Source organism: Plectropomus leopardus, chromosome 1 (assembly GCF_026936395.1).
Source record: "Plectropomus leopardus strain MGB_pleo_1.0 chromosome 1, ASM2693639v1, whole genome shotgun sequence".
In the NCBI taxonomy this organism is placed as follows: Eukaryota; Metazoa; Chordata; class Actinopteri; order Perciformes; family Serranidae; genus Plectropomus; species Plectropomus leopardus.
In genome coordinates this window covers 29,286,246-29,305,941 of record NC_142176.1, presented here as the reverse complement: position 1 = coordinate 29,305,941, position 19,696 = coordinate 29,286,246, and the positions used below count along the sequence as shown (strand labels likewise).

Below are 19,696 nucleotides of genomic sequence, written 5' to 3'. Positions count from 1 at the left end.
AATATTCCCAAACAAGGCCAGAGGCTTTTTTTTTTTTTTTACCCATCCTATAACATTATCCCCACCACTCACAGTCGTCATCTTTCTCAGCTAAGCTGCATGTTCCCAGAGGCTGACCTCTGGTGGTGTGTGCTGTGCACTTCAATACACAGCTTAGCATATTGTAATGCCATGATACCACCCAAGCCTACTCCAAATAAATTATATTGCTGTCCTGTAACAGCTGAATGTGTAGATAAGCAACTGTTAGCAAAGAAGTTCACCATATCAACTTAAAAATTATACTTCAATGCTGTGTTCACAACTTATGTCTGCTGATCTCAAGTGGCCAAAAATAAAAATATGAATAAAAATATGATTTGACACTGCTGTGGTTCACAGAGATAAAATGCAGGAAGAAGAAGAAGGAGAAAGCTGTGGCCTCACAAACAGAGCACCTCCTGTCTGGGATAAAAAGGAACAGAGGGCTTTTCTGTGCCAGGGGGTCAAGGGTGAGGGGTCAGTTGGGGCCATGGCTGAAGCACACAGACGGCCCCTCATCTGCTATGCAAGCTTCTGACCCTGACTCAGACGTTCAGAATCTGGTTCCTATGTGAGATATGTTCACATACAGGAGCAAAGGTGTTTGTCTGGGATAAAATGTTGACACTCCTCTGCAGTATCCTGAAGCTACTGTGGTAACAGGACAACTAGACATTACCTACGGTTATACAATAAGTTCATGCTGATTTAAATATATTATTAACAAACCAAACATTTTAGGCAGCCTTTCAAAGTGGCCTCTGAAGCAGTGTATTTTTTTTCTATAGTAATAAAATATTGTTTTGAGCTCTGTAACTGCCTTCATTGGTGTACTTCAGTGCAGCCTGTTAATTTGTCTCAGTTATTGCTTTGGGCTCCATCTCAATCAGTCATGCACTTCCACAAACCTCCTGTTGATAGCAGTTGGACCAAAGCCAAATGCTTTCTTGCAAAACTCACACTGCTCTGGCCTGACTGAGCTTTAAGAACAAACATCTTCCTAAAAAAAGAAATGACTTGTTATTCTAGTGATCCCACGCTGTTAAACCTAACCTGTCACAATGACACGTTCTCACAAAGGAAGGATGATGACTGAAGAAAACTCTTAGTGATGCCCTCAAAAGACCAGCTCAAGAGCTATTTTAGTGAATGAAAGCAACAAGAGTGACTTTGCAGAAATGCGGATGAAGCTGGGGGTGATTTACAAGTATATAAACACATTTTATAAAAACAAAAAATCTTGTATCACCCTCTGAATCCATGAAGCATCACCACCTGGTTCACTCATTCCCTTTTTCTGTTTTGATTTGATAACAGACTGGAGCCTCAGTGGTCTGGCGCTTACCTTTGGGGTGGTGTTTGTTCGCCTCCACAAACAGACTGTTTAAAACCACAGCAATAATGTCATATTCCTCTTTTAGACTGTAATCGCTGCAGCAAACAGCCTCTACAAGTCTGAAGAATGAGCAGACAAGCAGAAGGAAGAAGTAAAGAGATAAGAAGAAGCAATGAGGAAAGAAGATGATAAACCAATAATATGATGAAATGGTTATCAGTGGAACCACCAGCAGACTCAGCAGGACTACAGAGTACAGAGAAAGCTTATTTATGGCAGTGTAACTACAAACACAGAAATCACTTTGGATTTTAACATTATGCCACATCATGGTTCAATATTTTTAACTCTGCTGCAATCCACTGCACCCTGAAGTGCCTTTCAATTTCACTGTAATTGTATTTTTGATGTGAAACCAGCAGGTCTACAGTGCTGAAGCTTAATGAATGTTCCCCCGCCCTGGTTCCATTGCAGTCACGTCACTACATCGCTGTTGCTTGAAGCACAAGTGGTTGCCAGTTTCCTGTCCACACGACCATGAAATATGCAGGTTGTGCAAACAGACTTAATCATGTCAAGTGATGAATCTTTTGTAGTAGAGTAATGAATTTATTATGCAACATGTACTATAAATCTGCCTTAGATATTGTGCAGTGGTGTTTCGAAATAACTGTAATGTAATTTTAGGATATAGCTAGCGTTAGGTGACTCCAGGTAACAACATGCCATGAAATAATGAAAATGTCTTATCATATTTAGAAGAAAGAAAGGCCACTGATTTATATTGCAGGCAAAGAAAGACAAAGCTGTTTTATTTTGAAAGGCTACACCCCTTCTTTGATTTCTGGTACCGGCCCATAGTAACACTATTCCCATGACTTTCCGTTCTCTCTGTTTCTCTGTCTCTCTCTCTCTCTCTCTCTCTATACCCCTGCAGTCCCTCAGTCTCCCATATTGGGGACTACTGCTGTGAGTGTGAGCTCCACACGCAGGACACAGTTGGTCAAAGTCTGCCTGCCTCACGCACACAATAACAAGGCTTTCTGCTAGCATCAGAAGGCTAGCATTACAGATACTGAAGGGTTTAACGACGTAGACAACTTTTTGGTGTTGGCGTGAGTTTTTTGGATCTTTAAGAGCTCAGTATTTGACGCTAGATGTTGCAAATACATTACATTTGCACATACATTTCATAAATGTCACATCAGCGTTTCTAAAGTGATGTAGTATATCAGCTGTTTTTGTCATTGGGAGCTAGAGGGGTGGATGGATGGCGTGTCACCTATAAGTGAGACGGATTACAAGCTGCTGACCACTGTTTACGACCAACTACAAACAAAACTAGTTGTGATTTATCAGGTCATTGCTGCGTTTCCAGCTGCTAATGGGCTCTAAACGTGGGTATTTTGTAGCAACCCGTCCCTGTTTTTCCAGCAGGGATAGTGCCACCAAAATCATGTATTTTATGCCAAAATCTTTTCCTAACCATAACTAAACATTTTCTTTTGTCTAAACGACATTCATCACCCACACTGTTGTTGAAATTTTAAGTTTCAGTGTGTCTGCTTCATTATAACATGCACCCATCATTTTTGGTTATGTCACACACTATGGTTTATTTATCCTTCCTTTAACCATGTTGTCCTGATGTGAATCATATTTTTTCTTTCACTGCACAGAAACAACACATTTACAATAAAGACTTATTTGTTTCCCAAACAAACACAGCTGAAAACTTGAATCTTTAACTTGTTTAACATCAAACTTTTAAATTTATTAAATACAATCACGCTTCACAAAACAAATTATGAGCATGATTGTGAGCGTGACACTCTAATAAAGCCAATTTAAAAAATGGAGGTAAATCTCTCCTTCATCCTCACAAAGCAGAGTCTCCGTCAAAGCTGGATTACCACAAAAGCATCCTATCATACATTTTCCCTTCACTGCGATGAGAAAGGATTTGCTGAGATCAAATGTGATTGTAAAGCCCCCAAAACACTTGAGCACAACCAACTCATTAGGCTGCTACCAAATCCAGCAGGGGAATATGGCTTCAGTGTGCATAAAGCAGCAGTAACAAACTCACCTTCATAAATATCATGGATAGACCTAATGCAATTTAACAGACAGCTCTCTCCATTTAAAAGTTAAATGTTTTTGTTAAAAAAAAACAGTGCAGATGGTGATCACAATTATGCATGCATATGTGTATATATAAACCAACTTTATAGACAGTGACTTTTTACCAAACAGTGTCTCTTAGGATCATGTTAACAGAGAAGAACAATCTTCACTATCAGGCACAATCAGGGCTCAACTATGAGGATTGCCTGACTTGTCCAGGGCAAGTAAAATGCAACGTTGTATTAGTAAATCCAGCATACAGACAAGTAAAAATTGTCTTTGGGTAAGTAGATTACTGTTTTTTTCTTTACGTTGAACCCTGACAACATGATCCATCAAAAATGTCTGTGTAGGATTTTTATGAAGAAAACAATGAATGTCTGAACCAAACTTTATGGCACACCAACCACTAGTTGTTGAAACATATCAGTCAGAACCACTGTGTCACTAGCATGGCTACTAATACATTTAAAGGGAATATTGTTAGTGATACTCAAATTTTAAATCATATCCAAACCAGTAATCCAATCCCAGATTTGGCATTGTATGTGCTATAACAGCCTATTCAGGCCAATTAAGGCTAATGACTTGATAAGATTACAGATGCAAATCCAGAAGCACAATGTTTTAGCATTTAACTTTACAATTGTGCACAGCAAGGAACAGATAAAACAGGCAGAAATACTAGATGAGAGGTGTAAAAAAAAAAAAAAAAGCTGCATTTTCAGAGATGACTACAGCAGTGCAGTATCACCTACAGCAACCTACTCCATCACTCTTGTCTCTATCTCTCTCTCCATGCTGGTAAATCCATCTGGATGCAGGCCCATCTGTTTGCCTTCATGCTTTATTTACCTGTCTGTCGTATCTGACTGCAAGACCCCATCCACCTGCTGCACCAGGTTGCTGTCAGTCTGCAGCTTTCAATGTCTCCTTTACTCCTCTACCTCTCAGCTTTTTTCCTGACTATCAATGCCAAATAAGAGAGGAGCAGAGATACTCTTCACAACATCAAGAACCTTTGGCTGTCATCAGTTTTAAGAAATCAATGCCATTTTATTCACAAATTAAACAAAGACAAAGCCTTCAATAAGAGAAAAAAGGATCAACTGGCCACGCACACTGGACCTACTCGACCACCAATGCATGTAAAAATAACACACAGACAGAGGACACGCAAATCCATAATCATTAATACGCTGTGCACTCCCACACTGTAATACATAAGCACAAAGCATCTCTCCCCCTCCTGACTTTAAACCCAGCTGCACCAGTTACACCTACACGCCTTTGATCTACTGCAGGGCTCACATAACAAAGAATATTCAACAGTACCACTCTGCTGTAAGCAACATTTTTCATGTGGTTTACACCACTGGCTGCAGAAGCCCATTCAGGGCCAATTATATCATAGTGGACTGGACTTTTGTTAATTAAATAGGGATTTTCAGGAAATATGTGTGCATGTGAAAGCTTGAGATAAACCAAGGGGGCTTGAGCTAATCATTTTTAGCTGTGTTAGCAGCATGGCTCTATGGACAGCAACATTCGTCTGTCTGTCAGTCCAGCATTTTGGCCCAGACTGAAATATTTCAACGACTATTGAATGGATTGAAAGTCTTTGTGCAGACATTAATCAGTCTGACACCATCTGATTAAATAGCAAGTCTGAGTTTGTCTGGAACCTCATTTTCAATTTCCAAGGGGCGTTACTGACAGCTATAGATGAAAATGCCTCTGAATGCAATTGGATAGACCTTCAAGCAGTCATAGTAATGGAACAGGTGACGAAGCACTGAGCAACAGACACATGTAAACATACACAGCATGTAGAGATGAGCTGTGATGGTGTCACATCTTTATGTCTGTAAATGAGTGTTTCTATTTCTGCCATCAGAATTTGATAATTAGTACTTCAACAGGAAGTTCCAAGTCAGCTGCTTACATCTTGGTTGTTTTTGAAAATGGCTCATTGTTTCTTTACAAAGCTAGGTTTATCCTCACCGTAATGTCCTCAGCATAAGGATGCGTGAGCCTTCACAAATTTCTCGCAAAATGCAAAGGCCTGGCAAGTTGTCAGTCGTCATCTGAAACATGCCCCATAGTAGATAAACACTTGTGATTGGTCTGACCCAGGTCAGGTAGGGTGGAAATCTGCCAGAATGGGACAGGTGGGAACAGTTGATTAGCCAGAGCAAATAAGAAAAAATGTTCCCTTTAGCATTGCCATGAAGTAGATGTTATTATTTTATAAAAAACAAAAACTGGCACATGCTTGTACCATTAGCATAATTAGCACATTTGTGGTCACCCAGGCCCCCAAGAAAGCTGCTCAGCCTTGCTGTCAGGCCATACGATATTACAGTGGAGAAATCCCCTGAAGCACAAAAAGCATTTCCTCCATAGAGACCCCCAGTAATGAGTCCTAAAACCCAGAAATAAATTAGCATCAAATTGAGGCGTGCCGAGCACAGTTTCACAGCCTCGTAGCAGTGGCGATGCAACCATAGTGTAGTTCCTTTAAGCTTCACAATAGCTTTTTACTTCAGGCGACTGCATTTAGACTTAAAAAAATCCTGAAAGCGGTGTTCATTTGTGAAGATTATCCTGCTGAACAAAATGAGCAGGTATCATAAATGTTTGTTTACCAGATGGGATTCATTTTTGCAATGATCCAAAATCCAACGCAAAAATCCCACAGGCTTTTTGATGAAGGAACCAGCATAGCGTTAGCTCCTTGGTTGGCCTACAGAAAAAGATCATCCCTGAGGCACTCTATAGACCACCACCTAAAAAGACACGTCTGCCAGTTAGCACGCCAACTTGCTAAATCTCCTCAGTGAAAATGATTAACAATATACATAAATATGGTAGCATTGTCACTGTGAGCATGGTTACATGGTGACATTAGTATTTAGCTCAAAGCACGACTGTGCCTTAGAGCAGCCTCACAGAGCCACCAGCATGGATGCAGACTCTTAGTCATATTTTGTCAAACTATCATTTTCATGTCACAGTTAACTTTCACATGTTTCTGAAAAGGAAAAAAAACTTGATGCAAAGCCCCAAATCACAGTTCAGCTGGAATCTAGCACATGTAAAGATGGCACCAAGTTCGCCTACAATAAACAGAAAGCATAGCCAGTGATTATGAGAAGCATTGCATACAAGCCACCGAGCCCTGAAGGTGCTTTTAGCCGTGTATCATATTGATCCCACAACAAAAGAACACGCTGAAGATGTACATCTACCTGCTGCCAAGGACATTGTGGAGGTGAGGCCACTAGGGAAGCTGATACTGTAACTACTACTCAACAACAGAGTGGCCTGGAGCAGATGTAAAGGTAATCTGGATGTGTCATTTTCAAAGTTTCAACCATTTTACATGATTGTGTGACTGAGCAGGTTACCTGTGTGGTAAAAAGTCCTTACAAACCTATTCCCTTGTTTCAGGATGAGGCTGTAGCCCCACACTGAAGCTGGAAAATAGACATCCAAGAGGGCGAGTGTTGACAGATGTCAACGGTATCATTTATGTTCAGCATTGTAGCGTTTGGGTCAGTGACTACGAGAAATGAGCTTTAACACAGATGCAGTAAATTCAGACATCACACCAGAGGAAGACAGTGGCAGCACATGGCAAACACAAAAGATTCAGGAGAAAGCAGGATATGTTTTGCGCACAAAATCTGATTTCTTTTGGCGAAAAAAGGCCATCCAAAGAGTCGGAAAAAGGCTCACAAGATAAAAGGAAAATGAGACTGAGCACTGGAACATGTAGCTATTGTTCAATAGATCGATGAGGCAGAGCAGTGCCTGCTGGGAATGCCCAGGCCCTGTTACAGTAACACGGCCTCTAATCCAATAATAGAACAGCCCACAAGTGAACCAGGCCAATCCTAGAGGAGCTCTGGACCAGGGAACATATTAAATATTTGGCCAGAGTATGTTGGTAGCCTCGTTTAGACGCTGGGGCCAAACTGGGCTAACACAGGTGTGGTAATTAGTTCATCTGCTTTCTTTGGTTCACCCTGGATTAGCATTTCTGTTTAAAGTATAACAGAAAATGCCTTTTATAAAAAGGTACAACTAAATGTGATTGAACTTGGACTTAAATTTAGACACTTGTAGCCTTCAGAGATTTTTTTTTTCATTTGTGCTTAAAAGCACATAGTTCCTGACCCAAAGCAATGCCCTTTGGCCTTGCAATGGAAAACAGCACAGCGCAGCACAATACAACCTTATCATATGACAGTGGCTTTCACTCTGACACCACACACAGCCTCAGGAGAGGCAGTGAGGCTGAGAGCTGCTGGAAAGTCAATGGAGTTGCTGTCAATAAAAAAAAAATGACTGTAGAGAAACCCCACTTCAAAAGAGAAGATACATGATTAAGGAGAACCTTGATGGAAAGTTTCAATGAGATTATTAGATATCTGCTCGTGTATTACACAGGTAAAATTCTTCCTGGTTACGTTGAGCTCACTTCAGGACTTAAATTACTGCTTTGCACCACTACAAACCTTTTTGTACAATTTTGACCCAAAAACCAACGTTGCATATATAAATTGTGTATTTGTTTGGATTAATATTTAGATTTGCAACTTCAACAAAAACACAGTTCAATCCATTCCTTAAACATTTGTTGTGTTGATGTTTATGTCAAAGCTCTTGAAAAAAAGACACCACACTCCAAACTACAGAATATCACTGTTTTTCAGAGACCTGTGCACAGCTGACGGCTTGCTGACCTGTTCTATTGTTACTGATCTCTTTTGACCTTTCAATGGTTTAAATACATTTAATCAGAGTCTTCTCCGCTGCAAAGGACCCCCCTCCCACATACATACACGGTTGGAAGGCTTGACTATTAGTCCATGATGAATCAGTTTAAAACAGTTTTCCCGGAGCAAGTCAGCCTTTTCTCTGAAATAACCTCAGCTGCCAGTATTTAGCACCACTGCAATCATTTCTGTGCAAACACAGCCTAAACAACACATTAGTGACTCTCTCTCTCTATGATTAGTCATCGGGCAGAAATGGATCTGATCTAAAGCATACACGTGAGCCGACGCAGTTCAGAATGAGGTCATCACCATCCAGCCGGCTGAATGGGGAGGCAGTGGCCAAGAGGTTAAAAGAGTACACTGGGTAAATATTGCTCTGCCGGATATTTAGGCTGATTGAATGCTGCAAGTCTTTCAGATCTGTCAAAGAGTGTAGTACAAAGAGAGTCTACAGCAATGAATTTGGATGCGCATGCATTCATCAGGATTTAAGATAAACTTGCCAATGAATACTTATGATTGGTTACTATCAGAGTAAAACATGCTGATCATTAGAGTTCCAGTGTTTTGCAGCCTACAAGGTTTCAATAATGCTTGTGTGTGAGCAAGGGAGGGGCTGGGTGGCACAAATGTGTCCGCAAATCACATTTTTATCCGCCTCTCAAAATGGCATGAGGCCAGACTGAGCTGATAAAATAAAACGTCTACAAACTACATTCTTTTACAATTTGTTTCTGCAGAAATGTAAAGACAAATTTAATTAATAGGAGGTGCAGGAGGTAAGTGAAATACTTACAGATAAAAACTCCACTCCAATTGCGCTTCAGTGTGGCACAAGACACATCTGACACACATGTACACAAATGCAAGGGGATACACACACCTCTTCACACCACTCTAGTTGAAAAGGAAGCTACTTGTGAGGAAAAATAAAGCCTGTTAGCATAATTATCCACCTGGTTGGTGGTGGAGTCTGGTGACAGACTGCATACCCCCCGAGTGACAGAAACTACATATCTGCCTGTGTTTTTGCACGTGCACATTTGCATGTGTGTGTACAAGTGAGAAAGAGACTGCTGCAGCCAGGTGATGCCTCTCTGTCTGCAGTAGCACCACCGCAGGTGTCAAATTTCGACCAGAGAAGGAGAGGCAAACAGTCAGCTAGCACTCCCCCAAATCCAACAGAGAGCCTGTCGTTAATGCCTCATTCAACATAATACAGTATAGAGGCGCATAAAACGTGGTGATTTATTTTTATAACCTTGTTGTTGTTTTTATGAGGCCATTAAAAGCAAAGAGGAGTTGCTAGAAAAGGGCTTTTTTTGTATTCTCCTTCTTGTCTATTTTTTTAAGTGTCTCCAAGCTGAAAGGAAACCATGAGAGGGTTGGACCAGGGATCGATTCAACCTCTTCACCAGAGGAGGGAATCAATTTGAAATCTGAAGCCAAACCAGTCACCCTCATCTTTTGGCACATATCAACTTCGATGGGTACTTGAAAACACAGGGGGGCTGTGTGGGCATTTTATGAGCCACCACTCAGATTTAATCTTGTATTACAACCCTCACTCACACCCTGGACATAGCTTTTGTTTTCCATTTCAAGTATAGATCCAGCCTTTAACATTACTCCGACTTTTCTATTGCCACTTGAAGATGTGTTCAAATACCGGTTGCCATGGTTACAAAGGCTGGTTGTGGCCTGACTAATATCTGATCCATTGTATAAGGCACTGAAATGAAGAAAAAAAAACACAAGAGTTCAACTGATATTTGTTGCTTGATATATTTATGGAGTCTCTTAGCTGGTATGTTGTGCTTGTAATAATGTTTTTTTCTCTCAAGATAAAGCACCACATTGTTGCGTGGCCTTTCTTGTCACCATCCCAAGGCACAACTTTGTAGTGATGATGCTGTTTTATCAACACCTTGATATGCCACACCTGTAAGGTGGATGGATTTTCTTGGCAAAGGTGCTCACTTAAACAGATTTTAAAGAATTTGAAAAGTAAGCCTTTTGTGTGCATTCAAAAACATTTAGGATCTTTTATTTCATATTGTGGATAATGGTAGCAAAAACAAGTGTTGCAGTTGTATTTTTTTGTTCAGCGTATATGCAGCACCTAAAAACCAAACCACATTTATGGCGAAAACAAAAATGTCCAATTATTTAATGTTTACTGGAGAACTTTGCTGTTGTAAGAAGAGGCTGAGGCTGTGTTCTGACCGGAACGGGGCACTAAATGTTCCACTACATCATAGACAAATAAAAATTTTTGTTTGGATTTGTAGCTCCTAGAAATCAGAGTGAATCAGCTTTCATTGCACTTTTAACAGACTGACTGAAGTTACTATTTTCTGCAACTAACAACATTGTCTTAAATCCCTTCCCAGTTGTTGCCTCAACCCAAGATTAAGTATGAAAACATCACGTCCCCACTATGCAAAGACACTATCGCTTCACATAAGGAGCACTGCATGAAATGACAAAAATATACACATGAATCTACTGAGTGACACATCCTTTCTAAGTGCAAACCTGCAATCACTTTCAAGAGGTTAATCATCCACTCACGTAACAGCATGACTAGATCAAACATATGACCAGCAAGCATAAAGACCACCATGACTAAATGACTGGTTAGGGGTCAAGTTTGGCCAACTTTCATAAAACTCTTGACACAAACTACTTTCACTTCTTAATACATAAAATGTATAAAGATACAGTCACACATGAGCAAAATTAATAATTTTGAGTATTAACCTCATATTCACTTCCATTCAATGTGAGTGAAGTGGTATATAAAAAATATTGCCCTCTTAGTAGCGAAGCAAATTCACATCTTCGCATTGCATGTTTAAATTTGGTGACCGATGAAGTCGCAGCCTTAACCAATAGAAAATAAGTATGTGTTGAGGAGACCGTGATTGTTGCTGTGTCTAACCAGCTGATATTGGATAATATTGGCCATGAAAAATACATATTGCCTACTTAGGCAAAATTATGAGTGGATAATAGTTTTAAATGTAATACAGTGTGTTAGTTATTTAAAAGGTATGTCTTCCTTTCTGTTCTCTCCCCTTTGTTAATGTGCTAATCAAAGATCCTACAGTCCTCCAGTATGACAAGCGTATATTTCAGTGTTTTTGTGTCTTATATAGTGGATCACTAAGGGCTGAGTCAGAGATGTTTGTTGGGTTATCCCCGGTCAGGACTTTTTGGTCATCTGTGCCCATGTCACATAAACGCCTTCCAATCCCAAAGTTGCATGGGCAAATCATAAAGAGATGGGGAATCAATAAAACCTGCCATGTACTAAAGGTCCACATAATCTCCGTGCTTTGGTGTGCATTTAACAGTTATTGAGGGGATTGTCTTTCTTGTGGTCTTTTCTGATGTAGTTAAAGGCCAGGGATTATTCTGGCTGTCAGACAAAGATTTAGTCTGAGCTGTTTCCTCAATAATAATTCCACTGCCTTCTGCTGCATGAAGACAGATTTGAATACTTTATGGATGAATCAAATTTGTTTTAAAAATCTATTATGATCAGAGGTGAGAATCAGATGGTGAGAACAGCACCTGACGCTGGTCTTTAATTGCTGCCACATTACAGTATTGACATTGTTGCAGGTGTAATGAATATAGTCTGGTCTCACTCTCAGGTCATCAGATACTGACACTTTGTCAGGAGTTCCAATGCAAACCCATATGCAGCACTTTTAGACGCTTAGAGCAAAAGCTATAAAGACTAACAAAAGCCTGGAGGTCAGAGTGGCTGGATGGGTCAAACAAACACAGGACTTTCACCCCAGAGACCACTATTCATGTCCTGTTAGACCAAAAATTAAATTGTTTTCACATCATGTTACGTAAGTTATGCAAGTAAATCACATTAATGCGTCATATAGTTATGACACACTACGTCTGACCATAACCACAAGCAAACTTGGGCCTACCTCTTCTGAGCCGGGCCATTATCTTCTTTCTAAACCCAACCTAGTAGTCTTTATGCCCAAACCTAAATGCAGCAGTTTCATTTTAGTCACATTACAACGTAACAGCTGTGAATCTCATACAGAATCTAAACGGTACCATGTGCGTTACCATCAGACGATGAGGGGTGTGACAAAGAGTCAGTATTTGACCTTGGCATAAGAACGGGTTCATGACAATGAAACGTGATAGTATGACTGCATGTTGAAAAGAAAAAGGAAATGACTGGGGTTCAATCAATAGTCCGTGAACAGCATTTGAGGGTCAACAGCAAATAAGTACATGCAACCTTTTTGATTTCGCTGGGGTGAAAGTGGTTACATTTACTGAACAACATTAAAAACATGCCAGGGCCAGCCTGTTTAAATCAATAAACACATAAACACAGACATCATTTGAGGGGAGACCCATGGTTGCTGCCTAGATTTGAATGCCAGGGAGGGCAAAGGGTTTCTGGACACTACATCCCATTCTATTTGGCAGTGATGCAACTGGAGTTACACAACCCTCTGGATGGGACAGCCACCCTGCTTGTAATAAACAGGTGATTCACCACGGCGGTGCCAGCCAGCTGCTGTGGCAATGGCCTCAGTCTATGGCCTTGGTCACCCCCCCCACCAGGAGGTATGATCACTGCTTGCCAGTAAAATGTCTGTTGGTGGAAGGAATGCAGCAATAGCATGGAAGAGTCAGAGTGTAAGATGTGGTCAAGAGCTAGTCATGTTCCAGGCTTAGTAAGAGGCAATGTTCTCATAAAATGAATGAAGTTTACAAACTAAAATCATTAGTCACATCACAGCACTGAGGGCTCGCTTCTCTTGCCATGACTGATACCTCTAATCCAACTATGATCTGCACCGAATAATTGGTTTGCCATTTTTTTCTCATGATTAATTGGCATAGCCCTGCATACTTGAACTGATATATGTAAAATAGTCAAGAATCCAGAATCTTAAAAGGAAAAGCATAACAGTCTCTAGCAAAAAGGTTTTTCTAGGTTTTGTTCAACTGAGTGTGACATCATCTCCTTGTTTACCAAGTGCAGAGCAGCAGAGCTTGTTTAGAGAACACTTGACAGACTAACCACATCCTCTAAGTCCATACACAGTCAGCACAGAGAGCTGAGTAACAGACCCGGTTGTCATCACTTCTGATAAATTGACCTTTTTTTAATAGCAGGTAACAATGCTGCTACATGATGCTGATGTTCTGACTCAATAATTCCACAACAGATGTGACCACTGCCTTTACACTCATCTTAGTAAACAAAGCTTGGGTCGACCAGGACCTCTTGTGAATAGGAGGGTTCAAGCAATAGTTCAGCACACTGCAGCTAACGATTTTTAGGGACCAGTTTTATGTATGATCTTAAATGTCCACACTGGCAACAGTTGAGACTACCCAGTACAAAATATTCATAATGAAAATGTGCAATGATCTGTTAACCAGATCGTTATCCTCTTGCAGCCCCTCTGAGTTTGAAGCTGGGTGCAGTCGCAGTCTATGAAGAATAACTGCAGAGTCGATCCTGGCTGGGGCCCACTGGCCCAGGTCCAGAGGAATACACTCTGTGAAGAACGTCTAAACATGAGATCCGTCAGGCTGGGAAAGGACCTCTTTAGCCATCTTCGGCACAGAAATCTCTCTCTTTATAGAAAACGAACATGGCAGAGCTGTTTCACTTAAAAGTCTGTGATCAAGCTAGCAACAAAGTGGCACCCAGGAAAAAATACCCAATTAGAACAACCATTCAAGGCTACGGCATGAGGAAAAGTTGGGATGTTTAAAATGTAATAAACCTACTTACATAGTAACTATACTCGCTACAATAAGAGATACAAACGTGCCAGTTCCAATTAAATGTTTTATTCTTCTTGGTCAAGTAAATAAGCTTAAAATTATGCCTGCAATGGCAAAAAAAGAAGAAAAAAAAGATTAGTTTTATTAAATATCCAAATTAGGCTTGTAGCTGCCAAATCAATAGCAGATCTCTTAGTCACTTTTTTTAAATGTCAAAAACGAGGCGCCACAGCATGTGTGACTGTAATTTAATTTCTTCCAAAATGGGTAAATTATAGAAAGCTGATTTGCGACCAGGTCAGACTGCTTTCTCTTCTACTGAAGCAAATGTCCTCAATAAAAAGTTAAGTAGGCAGTGCTTCCAAAGCATAATATGGATTATTCATTGATGGACAAAGGCAATGGGAAAGGTGGCAGATGTCTTGAGCTAGAGTTATCCAGGGTAGTCCAAGTACAAAGTATGGAAAAAGAGTACTGGACAGCTATTGTAAATTATGCATTTCAACAAAAATAGTTTATGCCTCTTAATAGCTTTAAATAGAATGACTGTTCTATAGCATATTTAGATAAAAGAAACTATAATGTAAATATTGTATCCAGAACAACAACTGGTGTTTTGTCTCACCATGGTTCTATAAACTTAGGCACTGCTTGACAAATCAGCTGTGAGAAAACAGACTGGACAAATGACACTAGTTGAGTAGAGCCACAACAGAAAGAGGGGTAAAGCTAAATATGTACAAGACGGACTTCCACTTTTATGGAAAAATTAAGATACGTTTATTAAAGCAGCTGTATGCAATATTCAGAGCATATCTGTGATTTAAAGTCTGAGCCAAGATTGCCTCCATAAGGCTCTCAACATGAAGATTGCTAAGCCAGTCAGCAGTGCTAACAGCGCTAACAACAGCAACAGCTCTGACAGAGCTAACAGCGTTAACATGTGGGGACATCGTTCTGCGGCTGGCAGGGCATGATCAGCGGTAACCGCCATAAAAGTGCAATGCAGTGTGGCGGTGACTGGCTCACCAGTAGGATACACACACAAACACTATCATGCACACACAGCTAGACCATCTACCACAACAAAAAACAGAGAAGCTCAGAGCACACATAAAGATACTGCAACTTTTCGTTACTGAGCGAATAATTGCTTGCTGCTATATTAATGCCCCAAATGTAATGACAGCACTTTTAAACTGAGAGCACAGCAACCTTTTAAAATGCACTGTGAAATGTTTAAATACACAGGTATAATGGGGGAAGCTTAACACAAGTGCTATCAGAATTACAGTCGTTGTGGGAATTTTTTTGTTTGTTTTTTTTACAAAAAACACAGTGTGTTTGGTTTTGATCACTGATTTGTTTTCTGCCCTGCACTTTCCACACCACCTGCAGTGGTGCTGAACGCTGTCAAAGCCAAAGGGAAAAGGAGCTCTTTTGAGCAGATGGACAAACCAGAGGATCGCTTACATTTTCCAAAAACCAAAATTTAACCTGACATCTCATTGTATTTCAGCTTTGGACTCAACACACATCTAATTAAGTTGGGAGCTGGCTGTTTATCGAAGCATGGAATGAGACAAATCAACATTAGAGGTCATTATTCATTGGGAAACTAAAATTTATAGCAACTGTGAACCTCATTTGTGGAGCGGATCATGGTTACAGTGAGAGGCTGGGCACCAGATGCTGCCAGTTACTGTAATTGCCCTCTAAAAGAAGCTCATTGAGTCAGCTTAAAAATGTCCATTATTGTATAGTGCCATGGAGAGATGCAGATGTTCAGGCACAAACACCTAACAAATTCAAGTGACTTCCGTTAATTATCTAAAAGTAATTAGCAACTCCTTTTGTGTCCACAGAAGAAATCTCATGGTAATCAATACAGTGCACCTGACAAGCAGCTATAGACCAGGTCTGTCTGGCTAACATACACTCAGCCTTGCTGGGTAAACACAAATGCACAGGAAGTAGACAGTTTAGTCTAAACAGCTCCTCGGGCCAATAGGATGTATCATACTTCAGAATGAGTTGTAGAGGTGAGGTACATCCTGTGTGACACAGGTTCAGTGCCCTGCTTTCACTGCATTTTGTGTGATTGTGTAAGCAAAGAGAGTGAATCATAAAGACAGAAAAAAGGGAAACGGACAAAACATCAGACTATAAGTGTGAGAAAACACAGAGAAACTGTAGCTGCTGCTGCAATTATGAGCAGCAGATGAAAAGCAAAGAGCCTGCAGGACAAAAACTATCATGAAGAAAGATTCCCAGCTTTAACGCCTTCACAGCATGAGTCCATATGGTGCCCTGGCAGCTAGAAACTACTCCTTATCCCAATGAGTCTTGCCAAGATAAATATGCAGAGGATGAAAGAGCAGTCACATGGATGGAATCGCACACCAACACAGACCAACTGTTTTATTCTGTGTTTTTACCTGTTTAAATCATGAGGTTGGTTTGTTTTCAAGAGGAAGAGACTTCTAGATAATTCAGCTCCTGGTGGAAACGCCCTGAACGTCTGAAGTCATCAAACAGGTGCTGGGCTAGTGGCCTGTCTGCGTCGTGCCAAACAGCACAGGAGAAACACTGATTTATAATGTGAAACTGCGTTATTTACTGTTTTTCCCAATTTGAATCCCCAGGTCCGTTTGTTTTGGAATCAACGAGATCTCTGAGGATAAATCAGCTCCCAGTAAAAACCTCCTGAATAATGAACACTGACAGAAATATAACCAGGAGAAGTTTTAGCTGGTTTTAATCTGTAATCCTAGATGCCACTAAATCCCTCTAAATCTTACACAATGGGCCTTTAATGTAACCTAACTATCAAAATGTGCATATACAGTGTATGCAAAACAATATGATTTTCTATGAGCCACAAAATAGTAAAATAGCGTCATAGCATCAACAAGTGCTGGAAAATGGGAAGATTGAACAGGCTCAGAGTCTGTGTCAACACGAGGTGCATCATAACATTTATAGTGCAATGTTTCCATTACATTTGTTAAAATGTGTGATTTCACAGTTTAATTCAGTTTAATAAAAATCCAACTCCAATATTTCCTGCTCCCTCTCTTTCATACATAAGTGTTGCTGCACACCATCTGTTGTGCTGAGATCACACAGATACATGTATGTTGTAGTGTCCACCATTATCAGCTTCTTACCTTATTGCTGAGGAAATTGCAGCCTTGGATGTCTGCTGATCTTCACAGCTGAAAAGACAAATGGTGGACATGTGTGAGACAAATGTATATGTATATACCAGTTGACATACAAAGATAATTACAATATTTCCTCTAAATAGGAATTTAACGAATGGATCCCCTATAGGAGTGTAGAGATCTCCAGGCACAAAATGCTCAGCATTATATTTTAAGATATTCGTAATAGGCTATGCCATATGTGGCAGCACATGAGGATACCTCGAGGCAAAACAAAATGAAGATATGCAAATTCATTAGAATCTTCCTGTCAAGAATAAGGAGACAATTACAGCTGGTTAAGTGCATGACTGCAAATTCAAAATGGCATGTTGCTTATGTTCATTAAACACAGAAAACACATCTAAGTTCAGCTGCTTTCCAAATGCACCAATGCAAATAATGTTTCTCTGAGCACACTGAAACATGCAGTATAAGGTGAATACAAGTTATTAAATAGTAAAATAGCATAATAGGATTACATTGTTAGATAAGGAATTACACACAAATGACACTGAACATTTCTACCTTGCTATTGGTGGTTGAACTTCGGAGTTCCTACTCAGTGGAGGCCAAGTCAAATATTTACACAAAGATTTTCTACAGCAATTATACAGGCCGCTCAGAGCATTTTGTGGTAGATCATGTCGGCTACATTTAGCTCGATCAACCCCAAATCTTGTACTTGTTGTGACCCATTGCGCTCCAGGTGTGGCAGCACCCCCCACTGTGCTCTAAAACACTCTAAACCTGCCTTAGGCATGCAGTGTTTTAACAACCACATAGTGGCAGAAACAAATAAACAGCCGTCAGCACTTTTATCAAAAGATATCCAGCTGAAAGCATTCACTGAGAAGTGACCAGAGCAGATCCTTTTGGAGTTTAAGATTTAGTCACTTTATGCCAACGCTGGATATTTCGCACCGCACGCTGAAAGTGTTACTGCTTGTTGATTTATATCAAAACAGCTGCTGTTATACAGGTTCCTTGGTATTATCAGCCACTGCCTGACCACAACATTCAGGACAATGGACTTGCAAACCTGAAGAAGGAAACTAGGCTGCATAAAAACTGTTGCAGCAAAGTCCGTGCTCTCCATATATGATGTCCCTCTTTGGACCTTACATCTGAGTCAGTTCTGCTTTATGGGGCATGTGCCTCAGAAATGTAAATATCTCAGGGGATGTTTTGGAAACTGCCGATGTCAAGAAGAAATACATAGCACTAACAGCAACAAATCATTGCTATGGAGAACAGTAAAATAGTTAAAAATGTTAAAAATCTAAGCGCTTTATGTAAATAATTAGAAACAGCAACCCAGTTTTTGAACTGTGAGATTCTGACTCCACAAACCAGCAGCTGTGGCCCCTTTAACTAACGAGCTGCGAGCTACATGTCAGTAATCAGCTTGTTTATGAAGAGAAAGATCCATCACACTGTTGGTTTTAGAAAACCATAAAAAATAACACTCCACCGTCTTGTCTTTTTTAACATGACAATAATAGAGTGGCGTTTCTTTCCTGTTTTGGTAATTTTCCAGCAAAAATTTCAAACATTTGCTGGTTCCAGCCTCTTGAGTGCAATAATTTTCTGCTTTTCTTCATTATTTATGAAAGTAAACAGTGTCGTACCTAGGTGACTCAGTGCTCCAAACAAGCGTACCTTGAGATTTTAACTGTTTAACAGTTTTGGACAAAAGAAGCAATCAGAGGATATCACTTTGGGCCTTTTGACATTTTATAGACTCAATGATTAATCAATTCAGTCAGTGTTTCCCACAGAAAGAGAGTGTATGTGTGGTGATAGCTGAAGATGAAATAATTGGCAGATTAATCAACTGATTGATTTAAATAATCATTAGCTGCAGCCCTCGTATACTTTTAGTTCCAAAAATGCATAATACATTGTGTAGTCACAACTTTACCAACACAACACAAAACAAAACCAAAAAACACCATTAGGCTGACATAATTACAATCAAATCACTAGGATATGTGGGATCAATTTCAGTGTTATTAATTAGGTATACGGAAGTTGAGTTCAAGACTGACTGCCATATGTTAAGAAATAAGAAATTTTCAGAGGAGGTTTTTGTTAAGACCTCCTTATACCGATGGTCTGCTGCAGGGATGTCCTTACAGTTGAGAGATTCTTGATGTCCATTATAGCTTCTCAAAACTGCCGCTCTTGCACTCTTTCAGTTACCATCCTAACTTCTACAAGCCAGTAAAAAGCCAAAGTCTGCTCTATCTAGTGTGCAGTGAACATCTGCAAGTTTATAGCAAACCAGTGACAAAAGTAGTTGAGTAAAGCACGTTGTGCAGTCGGTTTGGTATAAATGTGGTATTTTTCTGCAGTTTAAGTTCCTCAAAGTTTTGGACTGGAATAATCCACAGCAGGACAACTATAATATTTCACAATATGCA

The 19,696-nt window shown here is 40.1% G+C and overlaps 1 protein-coding gene across 4 annotated transcripts in view; it reads right to left on the bottom strand.

Moving 5' to 3' along the window:
* LOC121960475 (talin-2) overlaps positions 1–19,696 on the bottom strand; it is a 108,804-nt gene that overhangs the window by 62,534 nt on the left and 26,574 nt on the right. For 2 of the 4 annotated variants that reach the window (XM_088079467.1, XM_088079483.1), the window contains exons 2-3: positions 17,235–17,282; positions 16,503–16,622 (exon numbers count right to left, since the gene is read on the bottom strand). The gene's annotated coding sequence lies outside the window, so the exon portion shown is untranslated. The remainder of the gene's footprint in view (positions 1–16,502; positions 16,623–17,234; positions 17,283–19,696) is intronic. The other 2 variants (XM_042510314.2, XM_088079474.1) reach the window with 1 other exon arrangement.